At 49.1% G+C, this 13,864-nt stretch overlaps 1 long non-coding RNA gene across 1 annotated transcript in view; it reads left to right on the top strand.

The window, feature by feature from the left end:
* LOC144276812 (uncharacterized) overlaps positions 1–10,733 on the top strand; it is a 44,437-nt gene extending 33,704 nt beyond the window's left edge. Inside the window, exons 3-4 of the long non-coding RNA XR_013348340.1 lie at positions 4,485–4,570; positions 8,323–10,733. This is a non-coding gene — a long non-coding RNA (uncharacterized LOC144276812). The remainder of the gene's footprint in view (positions 1–4,484; positions 4,571–8,322) is intronic.
* Positions 10,734–13,864: the final 3,131 nt, after the last annotated feature.

Genomic DNA, 13,864 nt, shown 5'->3' with positions numbered 1-13,864 from the left:
ATCCTGTCTGGGATCATTGGCTGCTACCGTAATACACAAAATAAATACCACCACATGGGGACAATGCACTTAAGTCAAACAATAATTCGCTCCCTCCAGCATTATCCCAGCGGCTTCACAGTTTCCTCCACCCAATTTAAATATCTGGAAAACGGGCCTCTCTGAAAGTTGTGTACAAATTAAAAAAAAAAAAAACCATCATTATTCCAATGAAACCTCTGTTCCCCATTTGGGACTGAATACCTGACAGATCAGGAGACACAATCCTCCCTTAGAGCCGAGGGAGCCTAATGAATATGTATTTACATTGAATTATCCAGGGACAAGTCATTTACATCAACCGTAGAGCTGGTTTCTCTGGCTTTGTATTGGAAGCGGAATGCTTAGCTCAGCATAATGGAAAACCTTGAGCTAAAAGTAGCCAAGCCTATAAAAGTCACATTTCTCAAATTTATTTTTCCCAGTGGATGTTTTTCCTGCTGCCGACATTCATCTTTATTTCAATATATCCTGCTGTTCTTCTGGTCTTATTTATGGAGGTTGTTGTACAAATGAATCTGATTAATCAGTGTCGCTGAGTTTAATCATGCTTAACTAGGGTTGGTCGTTTGCAACATCAGCTAGAAATCTGGTCATAGGTTTCGCTGCCCTGGGCATCCCAGAATGGAGCCCCTCCCCAGTTGTGGCCTATGCCAGGTTGCTTGTGTCTCCACTTTGCTCACTTTCTGGAAAGCCAATTAATGAGTAAAATCAAAGGAAGTGACTTGGTGGCCTGCCAAGAACAGATTTGTTAAAGCATCTTGATAGTCTTTGTAACTGACCACTCACTCACTCCCAGAGCTGATACCTGCCCCAGATTCCATCCCACCCCAGACTTTATCAGGGCTATTTACAGGCCCTGTGGATAAACTCCTAGGCATTGGGCATGGCAGGAGCAGAAGAGATCTCCAAGCCCTGGGCTCCATTCTGAACCTTCGCCCCTGGTGTATTGGTAGGGCCCTACCAAATTCACAGTCCCTTTTGGTCAATTTCACAGTGATAGGATTAAAAAAAAAAAAAAAAGGTAAATTTCATGATTTCAGCTGTTTAAATCTGAAATTTCACAGTGTTGTAAGTGTAGGGGTCCGGACCCAAAAAGGAGTTGGGGTGGGCTGGAGGGGGGGGTCACAAGGTTATTGTCGGGGGGTTGCAGAATTGCCACCCTTACTCCTGTGCTGCTGCTGGCGGGACACCACCTTCAGAGCTGGGTGCCTGACCACCAGCCACTGCTCTCCAGCCACCATTCTCTGGCCACCCAGCTCTGAAAGCAGTGCAGAAGTACAGAATACCGCGGCCCCGCCTAAAATAGATTTGCGACCCCCCTGCATCTCCCTTTTGGGTCAGGACCCCCAGTTTGAGAAATCTGGTCTCCCCCGTGAAATCTGTACACTGTAGGGTAAAAGCACACAAAAGACCAGATTTCACAAGGGGAGACCAGATTTCACCGTCCGTGACATGTTTTTCATGGCTGTGAATTTGGTAGGGTTCTGTGTATTGGTAAAGAAACAAGGAGTCGCGGGTTTCAGTGAAACGTTGTCACATCAACAACATCACAGAGGAAGATGGATTCAGTGTCATATTCAGTGTCCCTAACACTGCAGGCAGGATGTTCGAAATGGCTCCAATGCCCCAGGGGCTCATTGGCAGCACTGTTAGGCTAGTGCCGAGCCCTTTTGAATATCCCCCTGGACTCGTCTCCAGATCTTTGTAGCCCTCATCTTCCTGCTGCCAGACTTCCTCGGAGAAATGGGCAGCGTCCGGCACATGCTGTTGGGCCACATTCCTCCCAGGTGACTGGTGTTCAAGCCACTGGTATAAACTCGAAGACGGACAAAGGAGGTTTAAAATTAATGGGCGGAACTGGTTGCTTTATCATCCATGTAATTAGCGCGTTCCATCCTGTTTTCTTTTATAGAGAGGTTTCACTGTATGTTAAGAAATGACTAATAACTTCCCCTGCTGCGCCCAGTAGCCATCATGGTGTCACCTTCTCCTCTCCCCCGGCTCCTGAGGTTTTTGTTTTGCTTTGTAAGGACAGGTGGCCTCTGACAGCGACGCTCAGTAAGCGGCATTGTTCTGCGCAGATCAAATGTGCCGCCCCACCAAAGCCTCCCTGAGACAGGCTGACCTGTAAGGCAGCAGGTTAAGGCCCTTGGTCTAGGTAGCAGGAGGCCTGGGTTTAAACCCAGCTTGTGTGTTCTCAGCCCAGTTTCCATTGTCAAGGAGTGACAACCAGGGTCGGCTCAGGAGGAGCCTTGCACAGGTGAAGATGGAAGCCCCTGGCCTAGCACCCACAACTGGATTGGCAGGGGGTGGGAGATGATGAGGACTGTGGTATATTGGCAGAGCTGCTCAACATTTACCAAGAGGGTTGATGATGCTGGTGGGGGTGGATGTGATGCATTAAATACCTATTCCCAGCACTGCTCACACCCGCTCTGCTAATAAACAGCCATTAGATGGTCTGTAAAGGATGATAAATAAAGAACAACCTCCACTGCATTCCTTACAGCATGGGAGAAAACAATCAGACTCGGCTCTTCCACAGTTCTTGCCATCCGGATCTCCCAAGGGGCCTGGTAAATATCTTATTTCCCATTGCACAATTCGGAAAGCAAAGCCACAGTGAGCGGCACAAGTTGCCCGACAGGCCAGCCTTAGAGCTCGGGTCTCCTGGACTGCAATGGTCCCCCTGCGGAGAGCCCAGCTGGTCAGGCTGGGTTCATTCTGCTTTGGGTTTTGAACTCTGGAACCTGTTGTTGTAACAGGCTTTGCAGCTGGATAGGTGAAAATTGAAGGGTGCCTCCCGTAGGACCCACTGAACTCAGACTCCTGTAGGCATAGCTTCCAGTGACTAGCAACCTGGGCGCAGCAGGGTAAGCCCCCGAACGCTACCCGTACCTCCCCAGCACGGATCAAAGAGTTGATGGAAAATTGGAGCAAGTGTCTCTGAATTCCGCTCTACCCTGGTTACTCCGCCATTGATGTCTGAAGTGCTGGGCTGGGGGACCCACGTACGGTATTACAACAAAGCTTCCTCTGCCTTTGTTTACGAGCATCTTTCCAGCCCTACCGCTGTCCCACTGCCTAGAACGGACTTCCCTGGGTTCTTTGTCAGGCCTGCTGCTTGCATACAAGAGGGCATCATACAGAGAAGGGGGTGGGGGTGGGGTTGGAATCGAGACGAGTGCACACAAAAGGTCGCAGCAACAAACTATTCAGCGTCTGCAAAGTGGAAGGACACCTGCGCCCTCCAAATCGGTCCCTACATCTGGAGAGACGAGAGACTGCATTGGAGACAAAGGGCTTGTCTAGATGGACAATTAGTCCATGGCAAGTGGGGATGTCAATCTACCTTACACTAGCCTGTTTGCGTGGGCCTTGCTGCTCTTTGAGCTAGTCCAGATTAAAAAAATAAAAAGGGAGTACTTGTGACACCTTAGAGACTGATAGAGACTAAGATGCCACAAGTCTTCCTTTTCTTTTTGCGGCTACAGACTAACACGGCTTCTCCTCTGAATCCAGTTTCAAAGAGGGATCCAAGCACTAACAAACCAGTAACAGGTGTCAGCAGGGTGCACCTGGACAGTCCGATGGCAGCTGGCTAGTGGCAGGTAGATTCACACCCCAGTTTGCTGTGGTCTAATTGTTCGGGTAGACAAGCCCCGTTCAGTGCAGTCAGAGAGTTGTACTTTACGCATAAGCATTTGTGAAGGGAAACCTGGTCTGCAGGAATAATCACAAGTTGCTCCAATCCTGGCTCTGCCACTGACTGCTGTGGCCTTGAACAAATCCCTTAACCTGCCCACATTTTCCCTTCCTCGGAAAGTGACAATGATACCTACCTGCTTTTTTCCAGCAGCGGGGCTGTTAGTTAATAACTGCAGATGTAAATTGTTGTGTAAATACTCCAGGCCTCCTTCTCATCTCAGATCCTTGGGGTTTACACCAGTATAATTCCATCAGTCTCAGCAGAGCTGCTCCTGATTTACACTGGCATAAGTGAAATCAGAATCAAACCTGGAGTGACCCAGCTTTCACTGGGACAGGAGCAAGAAAACAGAAACATTCTTACAGAAGAGCGTGCCATCAACTCCTTCTCAGTTTTATTAAAAGATGCTTTATCTCCCTTAATTCTGCTTTATTAAATTTCTCATTTGACTGGAAACCAGCATGAATCCCAGAAACTACAGGTTGGAGGGGAAAACAAAATCATTAGGTCAACTAACAGGAGAGCAGGCAAAACACCTCGACAACTAGGAATAGCAGAAACTTTACAGGTTTCCAGTGTCTCTCAATAATGTATAAGCCCATTTATAATACATTAACGTTACAATGCATGAGCAGAAATCACATCTGATTGTTTCCTACTAATTACACAAGGGTTTTCATCATGGTTATTTTTATCAACTTGTTTATTCCATTGTTTATTATGATCCGTGAAGCATTGTCAGTGGACTTGGTGCAGTCCAAGAAATAAAACCCAGACCACCCTTCAGAGCCTCTCATCTAACAGACAAGGAGCAGACAGGTGGGTCTACCAAAGTTCTACACTACAGCGCTCACTAAGAGATCGTAACACTGGGGTCGGGGAGCTGGCAGGACGGAACGACGGGGCTGTATTAAGTGGCAGAGGCCTGTGTTGACATGCGGAAGGTTCTGCTGATGAACCATGAAGAGGCTTGTTATATATTTGCTCACTCCTTGGCCTGGCAGGAGGAGTGAGTCTTTATGGAGAGGGAAGTGGCTTGTGGAGCAGAGCAGACAGGGTGGTGCTCCATGCTGGGGGGGTAGGAAGGGGCAGAAAGATGGCTGTGGGAGAAATGGACAAGCAGAACATGGAGGGTGAGATCCTGGACAGCGCAGCACAGTGTGAGAGACAGAGTTTTGAGAGATCTTGGCCACATACCCCGTAGCGGACCAAGCAATCTCTAGTTTCCCAGCGCTTGCCCAGCTTCACAGGAGTGCTGGGAGACCCTTGGTGAAGGAGGAACACCAGCAATGTGCCCAGGTAGAGGAGACGGGAAGGGATCCTTCACTGAAAGGGCTGGCATTGAGGGAGGCTCAGTCAGGCTCAGACTCTGAACAGCACTAGGCAGAGTTTTCAGCCAGTCCAAAGAGGGAAGAACACAGATGTGCTGGATGTCAGTGCTGGGCCTGATGGAGGGTAATTTCTGAGCGATGGGTCACTGGAGCGAGACTGAAATGAATCAGCACCTAGAGCCGTGGACCGAGCCTTAAGCCTGGTCAAGATCCCTGTTCATCTGCAGATGGCAAAGTAGCAAACTCATCATGGGCTCACACTGGCCAGGGGCCTCTCCCCTGCTGCTCCTTAATCTTCCCTTCCAGTATGGGAAGCCAGCCCAGGGAGAGAGCCTTTTGCAGGCTATTCCTGACTGAACAGAGAACAGCTACCCCCCCAGCCATTGTAATGTGCTGGGGGGGTATCTGAGCCATTTATTGACTCAAGAAGCTGCTTACTTGAGAACCTAAGCAATGGCCTGAACTCTGCGTCACTTTCTACAGCACTTTGCACTTCTCTAGCCTCTTCTAGAGAAGGATTTTGCAGTGCTTTGCAAACAACAGTTACTGAAGCTTCGATACCTTGGCCTCCTCCCCCAGGAGCTGGTTGTTCTCACTATCCCTATTTTACATGTGGGCAAACTAGAGGCTATGATTGTTAAGCGGCTTATCCCAGGTCAGCAGCAGACCTGGCCACAGAGCCCAGGAGTCCTGACACCCAGTCCTGTGTGCAATCACAACAATTTGTTGGCTTGGAGCCACCCCATGTATTTACTCAAATATTAGTTTGCAGAGGACACCCTCGCTAACAGCAGTCGGGGGGGGGGGGGGGAAAGAACTCACCGCCAGGGCACCTCTGCCAGACAGGACCGTGTTGTCGGAATTCTTCCCCTCCTGCACCGACGTGGCTCTCTAGCAGTTTGCATCTTCCACGGCCCAGCCCTCCAGCCAGGTCACCTTTCCAGTTTAGGCAACAAAAGTCCAACTGAAAACTGCAAAACCATCCTAACAAAGGGTTCTTCCGCTGCTCGCAGGTGATGCTGAAGTTCTCTGCTCTAGGCCCTGCCAAGTTCTCCTTTGCTCCGTAAGCTGAGCACTATCCGCCAGGGCTTTTCCCCAGAGGCTCTTTTCCTCCTGGCAAGTTTCCCACTGCCTCCCCTCCCTGGTTACTCCAGCAGCATCTCCCAGCATCCTCCCTTGTTCTTACATCCCCTACCTCAGGGCTCCCACAGACCCCTAACCTGCTCTCTACACCTTCTGTCACAAGTTCCTCCCAGCAGTCCTTTCAAGCCTTTATATGGGCCCAGGTGTTCCCCATGCTATCACCTGACCTCATTGGTTCCACCCCTCCAGCTGGGAGGCAGTTCATTATGGCACAGGTGGGCCTGATTGAATAGGGCTGGCCCTTAAAGGGGCGGGCTGCCCTCTCACACTAACCCCCTTACTTTCAAGAAAACTTTTGTGGGAACTCTAATGATCGCAGGCGACCAGGGTCCGAGTGGTGCCTCTAACCCCGCAGATTGGGTTCGTGCTTTTAAATCACTTGGCCCTTCCCTCTGCATATCCATCAGTGTAGATGCTGCTTAGCTTGGGTGAGCTGGTATAAATCTCAGCCCAAGATGGCAGAGCATCTTCCCGAAGCTAACTTAGAGCTTTCCTTGAAAAAGGTCCAGGGGAAACAATGAAGTGTGTCTCCTGGAGAAACTGGCAATTGTGCAGTATATTATTATTTGCTGAGTAACCCGTTAAGTATCCATCCCAGCTGTTGTTTTTCTCCCCAAGTTATTGTTTCTGCTTTGCTTTGTAAACATTTTGGTGCTATTTCTCCCTACACAACCAGATACCCACCCCTCTCTTTTGCAAACATGACCAAATACCTGTTCAGCGCCCCTGCCCACTGTGAAGATCTGATTTATATCTAGATCTATCTCCATAGGAGGAAAAGCTCCTTTCTGAAAGGCACAAGGAGAATGTTGCAGTATGCATCAAGTTCAAGGACATGCACAGAAGGAATGTCTTGGGGGTGATTTATTCCCTGCCACAATGTGTAAATCCCACTGGGTTAGTTATGTTTTCCCCACTTTCTATTCCCTGATTGCTTCTGTTATCCCTTGCCTTTGCGTGGAGGAGAATCTGGAGCTAAGCTGCATTGCACAAAACCATTGGCTATAAATCTTGCATAGAGGTGATGGCTGACATGATTAAAAGCTGGTTTCAGAGTAACAGCCGTGTTAGTCTGTATTCGCAAAAAGAAAAGGAGTACTTGTGGCACCTTAGAGACTAACCAATTTATTTGAGCATGAGCTTTCGTGAGCATGAGCTTTCGTGATTAAAAGCGAGGCTAGTAGCTCCTATCTCCAGCAGATTGGCTGCAAGACTGCCTGGATCAGAGAGGCAGAACTTCTGCTGTGTTTTGGGTGGTTTCTTTCTTTCTTTCTTTCTTTCTTTCTTTCTTTCTTTCTTTCTTTCTTTCTTTCTTTCTTTTAAAAAACCTTTGAAATTCATGCAGCAAAGACTAAACTCGGTGAAATGCCAGAGAATTTCTCAAAACGCAAACCAATATTTTCAGCATGAAATTTGGCCCTCTTTCCATTACTCTTGAGCAATTGCTCTTTTCTTCCCATCCCACTCAGCAATATATTTGATGCAGAAGAACAGAGGCGAGAGCACAAAAGGAAAATAACAGGGAAGGGAGAACGTTATCCAGCCCTTTCAGGGAAGGTTCCAGGAGAATGATGTTCTTGCTTTGAGACCTTCCCTCTACTTACATTTAGAGAGGCAACAGCCACAAGCTGATTGAATTTAGCTTGCAAAGTTGTTCTCTCTCTATGAATTTTGCTCCTCCAGAGGGCCAGTGAGTGTCATGCGTTGCCTTGTGCCAGGATCTGCGCCATGGTTTGATCCCCAGGTCAGGGCAAAAATACATTGGTAGAATATGTCAACTTTAAGAAAAGTGTTTTTTTCTTCCAAGGTCTGTAATTTGGGAATCTCTGGGTCAAATGACCTATAGTACACCTGATGGTCCCCTATAATCTATGGTATTTATTGGCCCCTTTACTGAGCACCTCATAATCTTTAATGTATCTTCACAACCTGCCTGTGAGGCAGGGCAGTGCTGTCACCCCCATTTTACAGATGGGAAACTGAGGCACAGAGAGGCTAAGTGAGTTGGCCAGGGTGGTCTGTTGAAGAGCAGGGAATTTAACCCAAGTCCCAGGCTAGCGTTCCAACCACTTGACCTCCCTTTTTCTCTTGTTGCAGGCATCCCCTTCTCTCTTAAGTTTAAAGGAAAAACAAAACACAGGTGGCCCCTTGGAGTGCGAAGGGAGCTCGGAGCTGTACATTGCTACACCACCACACAGCACCAGCCGCTGCTCAAGTGGCTCTGGCCAAGAGGAGGACTGAAATCCAGACACATTGGTATGGCAGCCCCCAGGAGAACATTCTAGTGCCATCTACCTAGCACCCGAGGTGTGACACTTGGTGACCAAAGCACCAGGATTCCTCTTCCCCTCTGCTCTGTAAGTGGGGTGTTGTCCAGGGGTTAGAGCAGGAGACTGGGATTCAGGGTTCCTGGAATCTGTTTTTGTAGGAAGAGAGTTGAAATGACCACTTCCACTGACCAGTGGTGGTGCTAGACCATTGGGGACCCTAACCAGGAATATCCCCCCCCACCCCAACACATAATCAAAAGTGAATAGGGGGCCCCCTTGAGTTGCTTGGGGCCATAAGTAATTGCTGAGACTGCTTATGCCTAGCGCCGGCTCTCTTCCCGTCTCTAATTTCTATCCCTCTCTGAGTACCAGGGTTTCAGAGAGAGGGTGAAAGTGAAAGTGACCTCTTTTCTGCTTCATGCCACTCTGCTGCCCCTGCGGGTTTCCACGGCCAGGGATGGATTTTGCCATCTTCTTGGCTACAGGGCTGATGTGCGGCTGGGATAAGAAGTTAGAGCAAAGGGGAATGAAGGGAGAAGGAGGGGAGGGAAACCACAAGGCAGGATATGCTGATGTCCCTGCGCCTGAGAGCTGAGTCTCAAGCTGATGGCAAACAGGGCAGAGGAACATGAAGGTCAAGTTCCTCTTATAACAAGAGGGCAGGAATGGCCTGCCCCTGTGAAAAGAATACTTCCTCAAAATACAGCAGCACTAACCTCGCCTAAGGGAAATGCTGCACTATCCTACAGAAAGGACCGCCCTCTGGTAAAAATACTAAGGGACTGGATAGCAATGACCTCTTCCTTACAAATCAGAGTGGCAAACGCCAATAAAGTCTTGCAATCAAGGTGATAAGGAAAGCTGCATCGCTATAGCAACTGAGCCCTGTGTCACCCAGCCTGGGGTGCAAGGCTCCTTCGAGTTGAAAGGCAAGCACCCGCCCTGATTACATGAAACCCGATGAGCACAGTGGTTGATTATGCACTGACAAAATACATCAGAGCCACTTAGGGGTAGTGCAGGCCCTTGATAGTAAATAAGGGAGGGAGGAGCAGTGAGCTAAATACTAATGGCTGGTAACCATAGCTACCGCCCGCTAGCCAGGCTAACCATTCTGAGACAGTCAAGGGGACCCAATAGGTTGATGGAAGCACTTTATTATGTCTAAAAATGATCAGCTGGGCTAACTTTGGACCGACACCTGTCATGAACTGGGTCTGCTCTGTTTCCACTGAAGGCATGTCGAATATAGCCAGCACCGTCACCCACTTGCAAATAGGATCAGCTCTTTGGAGAGCTGGGTATCCGGGCTAGTGGAGCCCGGCGAGCATGAATTGGCTGACCACCTACCACCAGGTATTCATTGGCGTCACCTTTGTAGCACCAATGCGAAGATTCCCTTTGACTTCAGCGGCTTTGAATCAGGCCCCTAGTTCTTTGTGAGACTACAACTGCTGTGCTGGTCAAAGCACCCAGACCCTGGGCTCAGGGCATCAGAGTTCCACCAGGTATGGCACTGTGACAAGATCCCACCCTACCTTACAAAGTCCAATCAGTCCAGCGGGGATGGGTAGTGCCTTGCAATCTTGTCTCTCTTCGTCATCCTTGGCTGGGAACTCAGCATAGTTTAATGACATTTGCAAGCGGTTGTGAATCAGGAGTGACTGAATTTTAATCTTGCCCCCAACGCTGTCTCAGCGTGTAGCCTTGGGCATGTCATTTAACCTCTGCATCTCAGTTTGCCCACCTGTAAAACGGGGATCAGATGGATCTATCTCACAAGGGCCTTATGGGGATATTAGCTAATGATGGTGCAGATCTTTGAAGATGCAAAGGGCTAAGGCTCATTAGAAAGGTCTGCAGTGCTCAGCTTTATGGCTTAAATTACAATAATAAATAAATAATACAGTGAATGAAGCAGACTTGAAAAGAAGACTCTACCTTGGGTTTTTCCACACAGTAGCCATCAGCACCTGGAAATAGCCTTTTTATAAACTTCCATTTATCTGTGAGCAAAACCTAATCCAAAGAGGGAACATGGAATTTGCAAGAATAAAAAAAATCAAGGAACACTGCTGGATAAAAATCCTACTGAGAAACAAAGCATCCTTATCTTTGTTATTATTAGCAACACCTGAGACAAATGAAAGTGAACATCATATTAAGTCTCATTTACTTCGTGTAATTTGTGTGTATATACACACGAATATTTCATTTTTGCAATTTGCTTGGCCTGGACAGTGACCTGAGACTGGGCAATTTCACTTTTGTTTCTAATCACTTTCTGTTTTTCATGCGTTATCCCAATCCTGCAATTGTTGGGCTTCCCGTACTTCAGGGGAATGGTCACATTTCAAAAGGGGGTAGCTGATTTAAAACAAAACCCAGGACAAACAGTACGCTCTTCATATTAGCTTTCAGCCACTCCCTTTTTCCCTGGTGAAAATCTAACTTTTAGGGGCTAAAATTAAACAAGCAGCGTCTGTTGAAGGAACTAGAATCCTGTTTCTATGAAACAAGGGCCTGATCCCGAACCCATTGAAGTCAGTGGGAGCCTTTCCAATCATGTCAATGGGCTTTGGATCAGGCCCATATAGGAACAGAAGAGGAGAGGAAAAATACAGAAAATACATGAGAGATGTGAACAGAATAATTTCGGGGGCGGGGGAATGCATTTCAAAGTCTTCCATGGTGCGTCAGTGTCCCTCTAATGCTGTGACTCTGTATGACGTGCACGCTTTCATGTTGCAGGGAAATTCAATCCATGCCCAAGCTGCCTACGTGGGATTTTTAAAAGAGTGGCCAAAGAGCCCCCCAAATAGATGTCTCTCTTCTGATGCATTGGGAACGAGAGCAGTAAGGCATGAGAAAGCCCTGCCCCAATGCTCGTGGAGAAGACAGGCGGTACTGAGCTGAGAGCAGGCAGCCAGAGAGTCCATAGGGAGAGTGCAGGGCCCGGGACAAATCAGCCTGTATGGGTCCCCCTTAACATTTTTTATATAGGTGAAATCTGGTGTGGGGAGGGGACAGAGGTGCTGGGGGGCAAGGGACGATGGAGTGTCACAGGGTGGCACCTGTTCTCGGGGCAATAGGCACCCCTAACCCCACCCCTGGGCTGGCTTAGTGCCCCCTGCACAACACACTGAAGCGTGGGGCCCCCCAAAGCTTGGGGCCCGGAGCGGTCACCCTGATTTGCCATACCCAAGGGTATGGCTGCCAACCCATGTGCTTTTAGAGCCTGCTCCAAAGCCCGCTGGAGTTAGCTGGAGTCACTGACTTCCATGAATTTTGGGTTAAGTCTGTAGGGGGAGATTTCCAGCCGCACTCATGGTTGACCCCACTCTGCTCCCATTGAAGTCAACGGTAAAAGTCTACCACAGCCCCCAGGTAAGAAGTCCTGACCCCTTAGCTCATTCTGTAGCAGCACCTGGCTTTTAGCTCTGGAGGCTCCTGGCCCACTCCTGGACGTGTCGGCCATCACACTTCCGCAGGAGCAGTTCACGGGCTTATAAGAAAGCAGTGACAGCGCTTCCCTTGTATGAGCAGCCACTTCACGCACCAGTCGTCGGGATGGCTCTACCTTGACGGGGATGGGCCCCCTCTAGGCATGAGAGGGGAGCTCAGTCTCCAGGGCCTAGTCAGTCATTGGCCTTTCTGCTGAGCCTGCTGCAAAGAGGCCAGCTGGTGCGGACTGTGGTGGTGGCTTTGTGGTGGATGTTTTTCCCACTAAGACCTGGGCTGTGACCCTCCCCGAAGGCATTCCTCAAAGGCCCACTGAACAGTCCCTCGGTCACAGCCACTTGTTTAAAGTGTCTTGAGACATGGCCTGAGCCTAAGCCCCATTCTGTCAATGGTGAGACTCCAGGAGGCTTTGGCTCAGTCAGGCCCATAGATACTCAGAGGTTTTCTGCATGTTTTTGTGGTTCTCTTGTGCCCAATGCCAGCCTGTCTCACTCCATCACCCATGGCCAGTGAGGTGGGGGCAGTCTGGTGGGAGCTCACCAGATAGTGACTCAGTTTCCCTGGGGTGGGAACTACGGGGGAGGGATGCACAGTATCAGCCAGGAGGTGGCAGCTAGAGATTGGGCAGGCTGTAAAAATACCCTCCTCGCTGGTAAGGGGGCTCAACATGCTGGCTGAGACAGCTGGGTGCTCGGGAGTGAATTTCACCCACCTCTGTCGTCTTTGGAACCAGGCTGGTGAATCCCCGTTTGGCTGTCTGATGGGCTTCAACACCCTGTGTGAAATGAGCTGGGTGTGCCTCCACCCTCTTCTGAGTGACACCCTGGTTCATGGCCTCCGCAGAGAGACCAGGGGCAGAACAGGCCAGGGGCTCTCCTCCCACTTAGAGGGCTGGCATCTGGGCAGCGGTGGTGTGAGTGCCCGGCTGCTGTCTGCGGTGTACCTGCTAGGCAGCGGATTGCAGCCCGCAGAGCTGGGGGCTGAGTGGGTCGTGCGGTGCAAATGAAGCGTGGCTGTGAGGAGCTTGACAGCTCCCATCAGCCTCCACACTCGCTCACATTCAGAAAGCAACAGTGTCTGCAATTCATCTTAACTTCGTCCATTCATCTCCGGGACGTGATGTGGCTGCGAGTGATAGCAGTTCCTGTTTGCTTTATGTGCATCTGCTGTCTAAGAGATTTATAACCCAGCTCTTTGAACCATCGCAGGGTTGGCACTTAATGCACAATGATAACTATGGTTGTCACTTACTATCTAGTACCTTTCATCTGAGCACCCCCCAAATGTCCGAAAAGCACAGTTAACCCTCAGATAACACCTGTGCGCCACCTAAGGGCTCACTGTCTACATTTTACAGACTGGGAAGCTCAGGTACCAAGCAATTTGCCAAAGGGGACACAGATCCACAAAAGGAGTTAGGCGCCTAAATATCTCTGAGGGTCCGTGCCTCAGTTTCCCCATGCCTCAGTTTCCCCATCAGTAAATGGGGATAGTAGCACTTCCCTGCCTCACAGGGTTGCTGTGCGAATAAATAAAGAGTGGAGACATGTTCACATACTACAATAATGGAACCTTCGATAGATAGCCAGACAGTGACCCAGCTGGAAATAGGAGCCAGGAGGAGTACAGACTCCCAGCATTGCACTGCATTGCCTACACAGGGAATGACTTCTTTTCGGCATTTTAAAGGAACACTGACTGTACTTTAATTGTCTGCTTGGAACCTTGGCAGGGGGTGGGGCAAATCATTATTATTAATTACCACAGAGTTTGCACTGGGGACATTTTTCCTGAAAACGCCAAGGCTGTTTACATTTAAGTGACCTTCTTTCTATGGCTTAGAAATGGCATGAAGGTGCTTCCAGATTTCCCCTAGTTGTGGGCCTTGTGACTAATGAAAAACCATA

Source organism: Eretmochelys imbricata, chromosome 18 (assembly GCF_965152235.1).
Source record: "Eretmochelys imbricata isolate rEreImb1 chromosome 18, rEreImb1.hap1, whole genome shotgun sequence".
Taxonomy (NCBI): domain Eukaryota; kingdom Metazoa; phylum Chordata; order Testudines; family Cheloniidae; genus Eretmochelys; species Eretmochelys imbricata.
Note: the sequence above shows the minus strand (reverse complement) of the source record. Positions and strands in the feature narration are given on the sequence as shown.